Genomic DNA, 16,512 nt, shown 5'->3' with positions numbered 1-16,512 from the left:
AGAGATTAGCTCAAACTTCTACATGAATTATATGTGTAAAGTCTACCTGCCAGTCTTTTTTCTAAGCAGATAATCTGCTAGTCTTTTTTAAAACAAATATCCCTCCTTTTAACAAATTTTAGAAGGGGGGGTGTAAATGGCACTTTCAGGAGTCACGTGGGCACAAAATATTAGATCTTGGGCAGTTCTGACAATCTTTCCTAAAGCTTCTCCTAGTTTGTGATCATGACAATATATTTCATTAGGGACTGAAGAGCATTCTTTGTAGCTTGTTATAGGTATAACAGAAGTTTCTACTGGATTGTCTCTGGGATTAGAAATTGGCTGGATGTTATTTAAAACCACCCAAAGAGGGAAAGAATATATTTCTCTCTTTTGTAAGAGTCTGTTATAGGATAGAATATAAGAATTGGGGAACTGGGGGATTAAGAAGGCCAATGTAATAGATTGACCAGAAGCCTTTTTTGTGACTGCATCAGCAAGCCAATTTCCTATGGCTTGGTCTATGCATATCAGATAAGCTATTTATAAGAAAATATGTTTGTGCCATAAAACATACGGTACAAACAGATATTATTCCCACATCAGGAATAAACTTAAATAAAACTGAATGTCCCATTGATATAACACAAAATATTTCACAAGTTGTGTCCTCTTGGAAAAGTGGTTGCACTAAAATTCTTATCTTCAAAGTACACTGAATATGTTTCAGATTTAGTTTCAATAATCAATGAAATTATAGCTGGGTCCCACAAATAGTTGTACCAATTGTTCTTACATAATTTTGAAACCTTAAGGACCTTATTTCATACAGGCATACATATTTAGTTACAGATAGATGACGAGGTCAAATACTCTTAGTTAATTATGCCTTTTCAGACTGAAAATAAGATCTTAGATATTTGCAATAATGTTTTCATGCCTTCTATTGACCACTTGCTGTAAATATAGAAATTTGCTATAAGAAGAAAAAGCAAGGACACGATTATGACAGAAACCATCTTTAGCTGTGTTTGACTTCAAGCATGAATCACAAATGCCAACCAAACATTCTATTACAATCCACCCCATAGCCAGACTCAAGAATAATTAAGTGGGAAACATTCCTATATGAAGAAACATAATTGGGAAACTGAGCCACAAAAAAAAGCTTAGTTGTTTTTCCCAGCTTTTTGCCTAGATACAGACATGCACCTGTAAACATTTAGGATCACATTTTTCTGAGTTATGGCATTTCTTTGGAATGGTGGGTTGTTGATTTAACACTCTATCGGACACACATGCCTGAATTCAAAACTCAAAACAATAACAGTTACAATCCCAAGAGATTTCATCTCAAATAGCAAGTTTCACAAATAGCAAATAATCACAGCTTACTCTCAAGGATCACATTTCCTAAATAATAAATATTGATTTTGCTTTAAGATGTTCAATAACTAGCAACCAAAGACTTGGAATGTAGAAATATAAAAATTTGAAATTGTATACAAAGAATAAATGTTAGGAAATATTGTCTAAAGTAAAAACATGTTCAGTTATTGACCACAATTTTAAGATGACTTTAATACAACCAATTAAATTAGCCTTATTCCAATAACAAGGTTTACCAGCCTTCATATACATAAGATATTTCACAATATCTTTCAATTGTTTTTTCCTTTTTTCTTCTTCCTTTAAACCTATCCTGATGCAAAAACCAATCATTAGAAATTATGTCTACATAACAAACTTGTAAATTATGGTTAAACCTATTGCTTGTTTGGAACCTATATAACCCCAAAGTTCTTTTCCTAGGGCTGATGATTTTGCTCACAAGATGGTTTTAAGAAATCTGGAAAGCTTTCAATTAAGGGAGTCCACAGGGATTCTAAAGGAGAGGCTAAGGTTGCTGCTCCTTTCTGATCACTCCAGCTATTCTTGCGGTTTTTCTTCTTTGACATCTTCCCCCACATTCTGTGAAGAGGGAAAAGGAGAGCACCCTCATATCTCAAAGTAAACTGCTCTAAAATGCAAAACCATTGGTGCTCACCTCACTTCCCACCTTTCCATACATGGTAATGACCAGTTTTAGGTTTTATCATTACCAATCTTACAACTTTCATAAATTATAGCCAATTGTTTTAGCTGTAACTTATTAATTAACAAGCAAAAGTCAGAATATTTAATTCCCTAAATAGCAGTAATAAAACATTAAATACAAAATAACATAACTTGTTTTAAACATATTTTCAACAAGTTTTTAGTTGTTTAGTTTATACTATAATTCAGATTATTGGATGACAAGCCAAATCTAAATCCTTCAATTTTAGAAAGAACCCATTACTTATTAATAAGTATTTACTGAGTTTCATAGACACCACTGGATGGATTTTCTTTTTCCAAATTATTAAAATTCTGAAAGTTCTTAGAGCAAGCTTGGACTTTACCTTCAGTTCTCTCCAATGAATTTCCCTTTTGAGTTAGAGAAGAAACAAGACAATTCTCAAAATTCAAATAGAACATAATCTCACAAAAATGAGTGGGAGTAATACACGTACAACTTTAAAAAGTTAGTTAAAAGTTGACCAAACTACCTTTATTTTGTAAGATTCCCTAAATTCTCACTAGATGTTCCAATTCTGATTCACACAAACCTTTTTCTTTCTTTGAGCCAGGCAGGGGTCAACTGCCAGTTTTCCCTCACCTTGACCATCAAACTGATCTCCTGAATCATGCAAATGCAGGCTAATTTGTTGCTGCAGTTTTTAGTGACATGAAACTGCCTTTTCTTTTCCTAACAGTTTCCAAACTCTCAGATTCCCCTATTTATACCATTTCTTTCCTATTTTCCTTTCTTGTTCTGATCCAATAGTTCTGCTTTCCTCTATCATTTTCATTGAAATGTATTTTCTTTCTCTCTTTCTCCCATTCACTTATTCTTGGAGTCAGAGTAGGAATGGAGTGGGGTGGGGTGGAAAGAAAAAGAGACTCTTTTTCTTTCCCTTCCTTAGAAACACCAAAACATTTAATCTAATCAATTGTTTTTAAAACCAAACTTTCTTTTTAATTTTTCTTGTTTAAATTAAATTTTCTTGTTTAAAAATTACTTTTAAAATCTTTTTAAACTTTTTATAAGATTTAATCCTTTTTCCTTAAAATAAAGTCTAGAGTAGTGTCTTAGACTATTTGCCAAACTACTTAATGATTAATCTCAAAACCCCCATAATCAGCTAAAAATGTTTTTTTTTAGCATTTCTACAACTTTAATTAACTAACTTTATATCTATAGACCCAATTTGGCAGTGCTAGATCCACAGGAAAAAAAAATTTTTGAGTTAAAAGTTAGGGATATTAATAAATCCTTCCCGTGTTCTACCTAACTTCACTCCTTAGGAGAGTTTTGTTTTTTTTTCTCCCCCTTGGCTGCATTTAAAATCTTTCAAGGTAAAAGAATCTTGCTCACAGTATAAACATGATATTCTGCAAATATAAAGGCACAGGCACGAACAGACAAAACAACAAGACAAATCCAATTAAAATACTTAATTGAGAGGCTCATCTTGATCCCTCAGGGTATAGTAAAGTCAAATACTCGCTTGCTGAAATTGTCCCAAAAATCTAAGAGGATCTCAAGGAGAGAAGCACCACCTGAATGATTAAGAGATTTGGGGTGAAAAGGGAGCTTGAGATCTGGAATCTTCTCTGCAAGACAAGGTGTTCAAAGTCTTTGGGTTTCAATGGCAAACATTTTGCAAGAATCACAAAGGGAGAAATCCTGGGAAAGAGAGAGGTAGACCTCTCCCCATTTTCTTTCCCTTCTGCAAAATAAGTCCAATTGTAAGATGCTCTTATAATTTAGAGAGCCTTTGTTAAGCAATTTTTCCTGGTCCCCAAGATTGTAGTGGGACCAAGCAGTTTTGCAAAGGAAGATGAGTTATTTTCATTTGAATTCCCCTTTGCCAAATACTTCCCAAAGTTTTAGGAGACCTTCCAGGGGTGAGTTCTTAGGAAGGAAATAATCTTACCCAATATCCATGACCCATCTCCTATTCTTCAGCATCCCAAAGGATGAGGAGAATACAAGAGAGAATGAGTGGCTAGTTGAAAGGAGCTTCCTGCAAGGCCAGTCATAGATGAAAAAAGAGTTCAGAGGAAAGTACCTCCCTGTTGAGTCCTGCTTTCAAGAGCCCCAGGGGCTTTGATTTTTAGGGCCCCCACACTGGGGTGATTAAAATATACCTTCCTAGTGGAGAAGTCATGATGCTGAACTCCCAAGGATGGTAGAAAATGGAGTCTGTTTATTTCAAAGACTTTGCCCTTATATAATGTATCAAAAACAACACTGAGCACGTAGGATCACATAAACAATTTGCTATGTAGTTTGTTACTTGGTATCACTCTTCTAATTGCTATCACTCTGCTTCAATCTCCACACAGGTTGTCACTGCCCCCTGACTTCTCAGGGAGACCGAGAGCCCTTAGGGGATATGGGGAGCCAAACCAGACATTGTCAGCAGATTCCCTCTGGACTGAAGGGTCTTGCACCTTACCCAAGTTTCCCCACTGACTCTGACCCTCTATATCTCGCCCTTTCTTTTATTTTAATTGAAGCAGGTATACATCAGTGGTTAAATCCATTACCATGGGAGGAATCACACAGGCAAGTTGTAATATCATGCAAGCAAGTAGTAACATAACAAATGATATGAATAAACAAAATACTATAGAATATCTCCATGAGTGCCAGAAGGAAGGTGTATATTTTTTTTTTACAATTAGCAACTGCCAGAGTCTCTCTGGAAGTCCCTTGACAAAAGAGACCCTGTCTCCCCATGTTCAGATTTTGGGAAGTTTGCATCATAGCCTGGCTATATAAGGCATTTGTGCACACTGTGGCACAGCATCTTATGATCTCCTCTAAGGGAGCATTCTTGTGTAGTCCTAGTATAATTCTTCTACAATCCTCATTAGCATTTTCTCTAGCAAGTTGTCTTACCATAATTTCTGTTGCTGCATTTTCACTAATAGTTCATATGACAGCTGCCTGAAGACGTCCCACAAAATCAGCAAAAGGTTCATTTGGCCCTTGTACTATTTGCGTGAATGCTTCCCCTCTATCTTGCCTTCCTGGGAGGGTGTGCCATGCTTTGATAGCAGCAGAAGCAATTTGCTCATATGCTGCTATAGGATAATTAATCTGTGCTAAAGTGTCTGCATAAGGATCTAAACCTGCTAGTTGATCAGAGGTGATTGGTATATTAACTCCAGTTTGCCTATTTCATTGGGCTTGTATTCTACAGAGTTCACTATACTCAGAAAGCCACAACAAGTTTTGTATAGGTTCTAAACATGTCCTTGCTATAAATTTCCAATCATTAGGGGTTAAAATTTCATAAGCCAAATTCTCTAATAACATCTTTACATAAGATTATATAGCCTCATAAAGAGTGCAAGCCTTTTTTAGATCTTTGATAATTTCTAGATTAAAAGGAGTGTATCTTCTTCTGATATGACCAGAAGAGCCAAGTTCTTCAATTACAGGGTGTGCTTCTATTCCCAAATCAGATGTATCCTGTCCTTTTACTTTAGCTTTAATTAATGCCTTTTGTAATTGCGTCATAGGGGATGAACAAAGCTGCTGGATGGATGGTGCTGAGGGTGTCACTACCCCTCCCACTCCTCCTCCCTCCACCTCCACCTACAAAGGTGGAATTGAGGGAGAGGATTCAGGAGATGGGAAATACCCTAAGGGTGCCTGCTCAAGTGGAAGTGGAAGTAAAACCAAGTTGTGAAAGTGAGAAGCACCATATTCTTTAGGCTTCTCAGCAGGGTACTTGAGGTACTTAAGTTGGTTACTATGCCTTTCAGCTGTTTTGTCTTTACCCTCTCCCTCAGGCTTTTTCTACTCACACTTCCTTGCCTAGACATTCAAGTTAAAATCTTTCTTTGTTTTAAAGCTTTGGGGATTCTTTAAAGCCAATTGCATTATGTTGTACATAGAGAATGTTTCCTCAGGAATTGAATCAGGACCCATTGCTTTGTAATATTCAATTAGTTGTTCTCCCACTATTTCCCACATATCTGGCTCTAATTTTTCTTCCTTAGAGAGCCAAAGATGCATCCGCTCTAATATATTTAAGAGCCCAGTGATCTGTTTCTGAGTTACCAACAAATCTTGCTTCTCTATTAACCTAATTATGCACTCTTCATACTTCCTTCAGGATGGGGGAGGCTCTTTTCTTAGTATTTTCCCCATTTTGGCTGAAAAACAAAAGTGACTAGATTATCCCTTACCCATTCTTCCCACTGGCCTATTTTTATACTTACCCTATTCCAGGTCACAGGGACTTCTCCACTGAATTCAACTGATCACCCCACATTGGGCACCAAATGTTGTGTTCTGCTTTCTAGAGCCCCCAAGGTGAGGTGACAATACATACCATTGCTTTCTAGAGCCTCCACACCAAGGTAATTAAAATATACTTTCCTACTGGAGAAGTGATGAGATGAGACTTCTGAGGATGGTGGAAAAATGAAGTCCGTAAATGCTTATTAACTTACTAACAGAAATATTTTTCCTTTAACTCTTTTCTTGATAATTATAAATATGACTCTCTTATGAAATAAGAATAGATTTATATTCAGAGTGAACCTCACAAATGCTATGCATTTTAAATATCTCTGTTGTGAACATGACTCTGTAATGACTTTATTATAAATTAGAACTCCCCTTCATGGGAAGCAGGACAGTGGAGTTATACATCAACTAACCAATTAGAAAGATAAGGCTCAGAGCCTTATCATTGATCCTTTGCAAGTGAATTCTATCCAAATTTGGATATGCCTATAGTTGTAAGAAACCACCAAATTAGCCTCAGTCACCTCAAAGGCAATCTTGAGCAATAGCTGTAGACTTGAGACCTTGCTATAGACTTCCTAAACATCCTGGCTTATTGTGTCTACAGATATTCCCCTCTCCTTAACATACCACTCCTTGAAGGCCTTTAGAAACTGTTAAAATATAATCTTTTCCCACATCTTTAATAAACTAAGAACTCTCAGTCTTTGTCTCTTTCTCTCTGTTTCTCTTTATCTCTCACTGATTCTCTTTTCCTTCCTCTCTCCCCCCCTCTTTTCTTACAAGTTTTCTTTTGCAATCTCTTCTCAGACAGTAAATCCTTTATAATCCATGATTAAACTATGTTTATTAAGGCTCCCTTTTTGAGTCTGGAGCCTTCCTTTAATACTATGTATTTAAATGGTAACAAAAAATGGTGAAATAATTTACTGAGATTATTATCTCTAGAATAATCCATAAGAAATTTGTGGAAGAAGCCCTCCTCCCAAAAAGCTTACTTTGGAGGACAATGGTTTCACTAAAAAGCATATTTTTCCCAATTTAAATTGGGTTATATAAAATATAAAGGTGTTCACCCTTGATTGGAATAATTTCTGAGAGTATTGAAATATATTTCTTTTCCACTGAAAGAAAATTCACTCAGTGTTGTATTTTCTTATCTAATCAAAGTGGTTAACATATCTAAAGGATCTGAGAGCATGAAATTAGGAGGTAAAGAAGTAAGAAAAACATCCTTTAGTTAGACCAACAAGGATAAAGGAACTAAAGAAAAATTATTAATGGCCCAAGAGAACACATTCAGTTAAGATCAATACAGAATAAAAAATGCTTTATAATTCAATAGATTTCTATGCCATATTTAATAAGTCACTAAATTTGAAGTCAGGAATAGTTGTATATAAATTTCATCTCAAGCACATACTATTTATGCAACCTAATTGGGTAAGCCTTGTAGCTTCTCAATCTGTTTTCTCATCTGTAAAATAAAGACTGTCACCTTATATTACAGTATTATTATGAAAAATAAAATGAGATGGTGTATATAAAACATCTCATAAACTTTTAAATGATATGTAACTGCATATTATTATTTTTATTATTATCATTATTATCCCATTCTCATATTTTTCATGGAATTCATATATAAATAGTCATGGATCAAACTGCTATCCTGCTATTGATTATTCTTTCTCAAACTTCTCCAAAACAGAAATTCTGCATCAAAGATAAAATTCCAACTGTCTCCTTAATCTATAAAACTAAGAATACAAAAAAAGATTTTAAAAATAACATAGAAATTTACACCTATTATGAGCTCCTTAGCACCACTCTTATGCTGCAATAAAGCTGCATTAATAGACCCAAAGGCACAAAATCTGAATTTGCAGCATAACTCCATATTCTAGTCTTCTCTCTCTCTTTTCAGTGCCAAACATACCTTAGGTCCAAGCTTTAAAAGTTTATTTAGGTCACAGCAGGCAGTCCTGATGGCAGCAGCTCTTCAGAAGCAGAAACCTATTGGAAAACCAGAGGCATCCAGTTTGTTGGCAGTTGACCTTATAGAACCAGTCCTATTAAGATCTTAGTTTCCAGTGCCAAGTTTTGCAACAGCAGAGCACCAACATTTCAAAGTTCAGAACTGCTGGTGCCAGACCAGAGAATTGAGGAGCAGGAGGACCATGACAAGATTCAAGAGTGATGATGTATAGGAATGAGAGAGATCCTCTCTCTGCTAGGAGAAGCAGGTCCAAATACAAAAGAATTTGCAAAGCTTAAAGTCTGTGGCAAAAAAAAAAAAAAAAAAAAAAAAAAAAAAAAAAAAAAAGGATGTTTTATTTTTCACTAAGAGGCTCTCTCTCTTAGCAGGCAGATTTCTTAATGAAGAAATTTGCAAAGTATGAGTTGACAGAAACCTATTTTATGAGCAAATCTTGGGGAAGTTTGAACTAATTATCAGACCAGGATCTCCTAATTGAATGAAATTACTTTGGAGGATTTTTCAGAATTTAGAGTTTCCTGAATCCAACTATCCAAAAGATCAATGGGGGTGACTTGTCCAAGATTTCCAACTGAATGATGCTTCTTATCTTAGAAAAAGGTTTGTCTGGAAAAATAAGCCTTCTCCCAGGTTCTCTGGAGTCTGGGAGGCCGGAATCTCCCTTCTTTTACAGATCAAAGGGGACCCAGTTTCAGTGATTATTTTACAAATTAAAGGGGAGACAATTTTTATAGAATTAATCCCTGTCATGATACTGTATGTGTGAATTCTCCAATTTAGGAGAAGCTTGAGATACTTTGAAATCCAAGGATTAAATAGAAATAGATGGGGAAAAGTCAGAAAGCAAGTCTGGGGGAAGGTAAGAAGGAGAATGAAATTACCAGTGGTTTCAGGAAGAAGAAAACTAAAAGACCTTGAACAAAAGTAAATCAATCAACAGAAAGAAAAAGAAAAAAAAACATTAACAACAAAAGGAAATATAGTTTATAGATCTAGTAAATTAATTTCAACATCTATGAATGTTATGGTTGTTCAGTCATTTCAGTTATGTCCAACTCTTCATGACCCCTTTGGGATTTTCTTGACAAAAAAAAAAAAAAAAACTGAAGTGGTTTGCCATTTCTTTTTCCAGTTCATTTTATAAATGAAGAAACTGAGGCAAACAGGTCACACTTGTCTGACTATGGATTTGATTCTAAAGATGAGTCTTCCCAACACCAGGTTTAGCATTCTACCCACTGAACTACCTACCTGAACCTAACTATAAATAGATACTGCCAAACAAAGGAAAATTATCCAACACTTGATAAGAAGGAAGAATCAGTGGAATATGAGGAGGTGAAACCACTACACATTCTTCATGAGTGTTAAAAAAAAAAAATTATGAAAGCACAATTTATGGCCTACATAGAAAATGTTAATGAGCAGAACAGAAAAATTGGAATCTATTATGAGAAAAAAAAAAAAAGAATGAACAACAAACTTGGAATGAAAAAATATACATAAGTATATAGAAAAATGAAAAAAAAATGTAGGTGAAGAAAAGTAAAAAAAATTATAAGAAAATGTGTTCAATATACAAACAATATCTATTTCAAAGAAAGGACATTGAAAATCATCCTAAGGATCATAGATCTCCCCTACAATATGAAAGGACAAAAAAAAACCCAAAAACCCATAACATAATGCAGTAAATAATAGAAGAGAACTGTCCAGAACTTCTGAATATCAAACATAAAATTCTGATCGAAAAAATTTATAAATCTCCAGAATAAAACCCAAAGTTGCCAATTCCAAAACATATAATAATTAAATTCAATAATTCTGTTCAGAAACAGCAAATTCTACAAGCCATCAAGAGAAAGTCTTCAAATATGAAGGAAAGGAAATTGAAATAATACAAAATTGTTCTACACTTATCAAAAAATAATCAAATAATGTGTTCCAAAGAACATTGGAGCTCAGCATGCAGCCCAGGGTGACTTTCACTGCAAATCTAAGCTTAAGCATAATTTTTTTTAAGTGACCATTTTGGGGGAGGGAGGGAGAGAATTGAAGATATTATTTGCTTTGCAAACAATAGAAATGCAGGAGTAAATAATCACAAGAGCCAAGGACAGCAGCCACAAGAGAGAGAAAGCAAAGAAACCAGTAATAAATTCTTTCAAAATGTACACATGGAGACAGGGGTAGAAGTGGAAATCTGGTGGAGATAATTAAGAAGAGTCATTACAGAATCTGTCTGCAGGATAATCAATGTCTGTTGGTAAACTACATTACAAAACAAGAGGGAACATGAAAGAGAGAGAGGAAAGCAGAGGAATGGAGAGGGGAATATGCAATGAGCCCAGATTAAATTGAGGGCTAGCAACAAGATCACTGTGGCCTTGATAAGAAGAGATATATAGGGGAATGAGTAAGGGTTAAGAGGGAAAATTTTAAGAGGAGGGTGAGGAAAGGAAAAAGATTTCACCTTGGAGGTAGTAGTGGTTTATCTCAGGGCACTCTTGATTAAGATCCAAGAGCGAAATCAAAAGGTATTCTTTGGACAGCATTTGCAGAACTTCATGTTCTAAACCAATAATCACTGGAAAAGTGTTAATCAAATGGTTGAATTTTGCTGATATCTTTATAGAAGCATGAGTTTATGATAGTGATTCAGGATCAGATTGCAGCAACAGAAATAGCAGAAAGGTCATGAAGAAACCTGGATTTCTTGATTAATGCAGATCATTTAGTGAAGTGGCTAAACTTGTGCAATGGCCCCACAGGTCACAGAAATTTAGTACTTCTTGGATATCAAGAAAAATATTCTCAGTGGCCAAAAGCTTGCTATTCTTTATAAATCATCAGATGACAAATAGTCATACTATAAACACAAAGCCTACAATGTTCTTGAAAATTCAATAAATAAACTAGACTAAAACAATAAAATCATCAGAGACAGAATTTTTGCTTATAGCTATTCAGACAAAACATTAATATATAAAAATTTAAGCATAAGGTAGATCACGTAACAAAAATATTGTTCGTATTATTACCTATTATCTGTCACTCTTATTAATCCTAATTATGTAAGGATCCTTGTCATGTCCTAGCATTACTACTCTTAAAATAATTATTCTAGATTAGATTAAGTAGATCTTGTAAAGAAATCTGGCTTGAACTGGATCTCAGTTCCTAATATCCTTGTTCTGTTCATTGAGATTTATGGTAAATTAGATCATAAAGTAGTTATTCCTACCAGCATAGCCAAGAGTAAATAAAGTCTCATAACCAGACCTTGCTATCTCAAACTATTTCTTCCTTCTTTTCTCCTAAGAATATAAAAACCTTTCCTGTGAATTTCCTAGTGGGATATCCCTCAGAGTGGAAGGTTTGCTATCTCAATTAAAGACATATTTTTCCTCCACTTAGAAATTTGGTTTATTTCAGAACTTGACATTAAATGGTGATAGCACTGGTGGGTTTCATCATGACAATCTCTGACAAAATTTGATCCGAGAGAGAGAGAGAGAGAGAGAGAGAGAGAGAGAGAGAGAGAGAGAGAGAGAGAGAGAGAGAGAAGAAAAGAAAAGAAAAGAAAAGAAAAGAAAAGAAAAGAAAAGAAAAGAAAAGAAAAGAAAAGAAAAGAAAAGAAAAGAAAAGAAAAGAAAAGAAAAGAAAAGAAAAGAAAAGAAAAGAAAAGAAAAGAAAAGAAAAGAAAAGGAAAGGAAAGAAAAGAAAGGAAAAGAAAAAAAAGAAAAAATGGTCTATGATGATCCCTTGGAAAGGATAAAAATTAATTGTTTTAAAATGTCCCCTTTTTAAGACAGGATCAAAAATCAAACACCCTGAATGTGACTTCTTGAATCATTTATAGTTAAAAGCCATTATGAGGGAAACAGATGTTGTTATTTGCTTGCTTGTTTTTTTTTTTTCCTTTCTCATTCCCTCCCTCTTTTGATCTGATTTTTCTTGTGCAGCATAATAAATGTGGATAAATATATTCAGAAGAATTGCACATATTTAACCTATATTGGATTGCTTACTGTCTAGGGGAAGTGGGAGCTGGGAAGGGAGGGAGAAAAATTTGGAACACAATGTTTTGCAAGGATGAATGTTGAAAATTATTTTTGCAACTATTTTAAAAAATAAACAGTTATATAAAAAGGGGGGAACAGAATCTAGACTTTCATCTCTCAAAGAAATTCAAAATTAAAAAGAAAGTTGAATCTAAAATATTTTTCTCCAGGTAGGAAACCAATTGGAATCTTAAAAGAAAAAATGAAAATTAAGACTCTCTCAGGACCTGAAAGAGACATTCAAGAATTTCCATAATAGCTTAATATAAACATGTCACAGAATTTGACCTAAAAAAGGACTTTCTTGTGTGCACACTAAATTATTTTTAAAAGCTGTGCAACTTTTTGTCTGTCTTTGTGGAGTATTGAATGTAGTGTTTATATATATGTTTGTGTGACTGGAGACCAATAATTATCCAAATTGAGAGTAAAATCCTGTCACCCTTATATTTGTTGTGTGTTTTCTCAAATAATCACATCAAAAGAGCCTAGCAGGATGAAGGGTTTTTTTTTTTTAATTTAGTACTTTTTCCTAATTATATGCAAAAATAATTTTAATATTCATTTTTTATAATTTTTGAGTTGCAAATTTTCCTCCTACATCTCTCTCCTTTTTCCTTCCTAAAGCAGTAAGTAATTGGATTTAGATTATATATGTGCAATTATGTAAAACCTATTTCCATTTTAGGCATGTTGTGAAAGAAGAAACAAACTAAGAAGGAAAAAAAAAACCCATAAAAAAGTGAAAATAGAATGTTTTAATCTCCATTCATGCTACATCAATTCTTTCTCTAGATGTAAATAGCATTTCCCATTCTGAGTCTTTTGGAATTGTCTAGATCATTGTATTTCTGAGAAGAGTTAAGTTATTCATGGTTGATATAATATTGCTGATACTGTGTACAGTGTTCTCCTAGTTCTGCTCGCTGCATTTTGCATTGGTTCCTATAAGTCTTTTCAGTTTTTTTCTCAAATTGATCTGTTTGTCATTTCTTCTTCTTCTTCTTCTTTTTTCCTGAGGCAATTGGAGTTAAGTGACTTGTTCAGGGTCACACAGCTAGGAAGAGTTAAGTGTCTGAGATCAGATTTAAATTCAGGTCCACCTGACTTCAGGACTGGTGCTCTATCCACTGAGCCTCTTAACTGCCCCCTCCCCCATTTGTCATTTCTTATAATATAATAATATTCCATCAAATTCGTATGCCACAGCATGTTCAGCCATTCCCCAATTGATGGGTATCCCCTCAATTTCCAATTCTTTGCCACTACAAAAATAGCTGCTATAAATATTTTACATATAGTTTAAAATGAATAATAAGCTTAAAAGACAGTTAGTGGATAATTAATAATTAATTTTTTGATTAGCTTAGTTGGTAAACAAATTGATAATTCATGATTTTTTTTTGAGTAACCAAAGGCAAAACCATGAAGATACTGAATGCTTAAATACCTTTAGAAAAGAGAATACCCCTGACAGATAAAAATCAACCCTGGTAAACAATCAATGAGTGGAGGGACACGTTAATGGCAAGATAAGCTAAAAGTCTTCACTTCTTCCTTTTGAAAATGTAGTTTGATCATGAGTCTCAGTCACTTCCAGCAATCTGGACAAAGGAATCCATCTCTACCCAGACCAATTTCCAGTTTTCTCCATAAATTGGATTATCACAAACTCCAGTGGAGAACAATAACTATAGCAAGAATTCACCTAGATTAAATTCTATTTAAACTCTACACATCAGTAACATCTTTAGGTTGGGTAGGGGCCCATCCACGATGGAAGAGCATGTACCCTGAATATTTTAGCTATCTCATCTATCAGTAATGTCCTTTGGAGACTGATTAACTCACCTACAGGGGCTGGTTCCTGAATGAGGAAATTTTAAAAAGTTGGGATAATACTCAATACTAATTTAATAATTTGTTATTAATATAACAGAAAATAGTGATTTCTTTCAAAGTCCTTTTACCTTTTATATGATCTATTTGGGTTAAAAATATAGTAGTGGTATTATTGCATCAAAGGTTATGCTTAGTTTGATTACCCAAATTGCTCTTTAGAATGCTCTTCATAATTTCATCAAAAGTGTGTCTGTGTCCATATTAGCCAACCTGATAGGTACCTCAGAGTTGTTTAAATTTGTATTTCTCTAATCAATAGTGATCTAAAACATTTTTATATAAGTATAGACAGCTTTGATTTCTTCATCTGAAAACTGTCTATTCACACATATCCTTTGACCTATTATGTCTGTTTACACTTATCAATTAGGGAATGGCTGATCTTATATATTTGGTTCAATTCTCTATAAATTTGAGAAATTAGGCTATACTATAAAAATTGTTTCCCAGCTTTCTGTTTTCCTCTAATCTTGGTTACATTGGTTCTGTGTGTGCAAAAACTTTGTAATTGAATAGGACCAAAATTATCCATTTTGCTTCCCAAATGCACAAGATGGTTTGAACTCAAGCATCTCTGTTTTCTTTTTGTTTCAAATCAAACTAATATTTTCCTGAAGTAACGGTCACCTGTCTTTGAATGTTTTCCCTTTGTCTCTTTGTGCCTGTGTCACTCTCAGAGACTGAGAATGCAGTTGCAAACCATTTCAAGCACTCTGAGAAGCTTTAAGCTTTCAAAAAACTTTTTCCTTTTCCTTTACTTTCCAGACTCAGTTAAATTTAGCAATGTAAGGATTAGATTAACATTCTTTAAAATTGTTTTAAGGAAGAGAATTCTGAACATCCTTTCCTCAAAAAAACAAATTCATGGTTTTGCAATGAGAAGAAAAAGATAATCTTGCACAAAGGAAAAGTAAGCTTATAAGGAACTGTTAGAAATTTTAATTTTACACTTGAGATTTTGTATATTTGAGGGTAAGTGAAGGAAGTATCAATTTAGAAATAACTTTAGAAATTATTTAGAAATAACTTTAGAAGGTTCTGACAAAGGTCTCATTTCCAAAATATATAGAGAACTGACCCTAATTTATAAGAAATCAAACCATTCTCCAATTGATAAATGGTCAAAGGATATGAACAGACAATTCTCAGATGATGAAATTGAAACTATATCCACTCATATGAAAGAGTGTTCCAAATCACTACTGATCAGAGAAATGCAAATTAAGACAACTCTGAGATACCACTATACACCTGTCAGATTGGCTAAGATGGCAGGAACAAATAATGATGCATGTTGGAGGGGATGTGGGAAAACTGGGACACTGATACATTGTTGGTGGAGTTGTGAAAGAATCCAGCCATTCTGGAGAGCAATTTGGAACTATGCCCAAAAAGTTATCAAACTGTTCATACCCTTTGACCCAGCATTGCTGTTATTGGGCTTATATCCCAAAGAAATACTAAAGAGTGGAAAGGGACCTGTATGTGTCAAAATGTTTGTGGCAGCTCTTTTTGTAGTAGCTAGAAACTGGAAGATGAATGGATGTCCATCAATTGGAGAATGGTTGGGTAAATTATGGTATATGAAGGTTATGGAATATTATTGCTCTGTAAGAAATGACCAGCAGGACGAATACAGAGAGGTTTGGAGAGACTTGCATGAACTGATGCTGAGTGAAATGAACAGAACCAGAAGATCGCTGTACACTTCAGTGCTGTATGAAGAGGTATTCTGATGGAAGTGGAAATCTTCAACATAAAGAAGATCCAACTCACTTCCAGTTGATCAATGATGGACAGAAACAACTACACCCAGAGAAGGAACACTGGGAAGTGAATGTAAACTGTTAGCACTACTGTCTATCTACCCAGGTTACTTATACCTTCGAAATCTAATACTTAATGTGCAACAAGAAAATGGTATTTACACACATATATTGTATCTAGGTTATATTGTAACACATGTAAAATGTATGGGATTGCCTGTCATCGAGGGGAGGGAGTAGGGGGGGGGATAATTTGGAAAAATGAATACAAGGGATAATATTATAAAAAATTACTCATGCATATTTACTGTGGAAAAAATTCTAAATAAAATAAAATAAAAAATATGGGAACCCAAACTAAAAAAAAAAAAAAAAAAAAAAGAACTTTAGAAATGGTGTGTTTTTTAAATTTGTTTGTATTTGAATGAACTTGCTGTAAATTAC

The sequence above is a fragment of the Sminthopsis crassicaudata genome, chromosome 1, assembly GCF_048593235.1.
Source record: "Sminthopsis crassicaudata isolate SCR6 chromosome 1, ASM4859323v1, whole genome shotgun sequence".
Classification (NCBI taxonomy): Eukaryota; Metazoa; Chordata; class Mammalia; order Dasyuromorphia; family Dasyuridae; genus Sminthopsis; species Sminthopsis crassicaudata.
Note: the sequence above shows the minus strand (reverse complement) of the source record.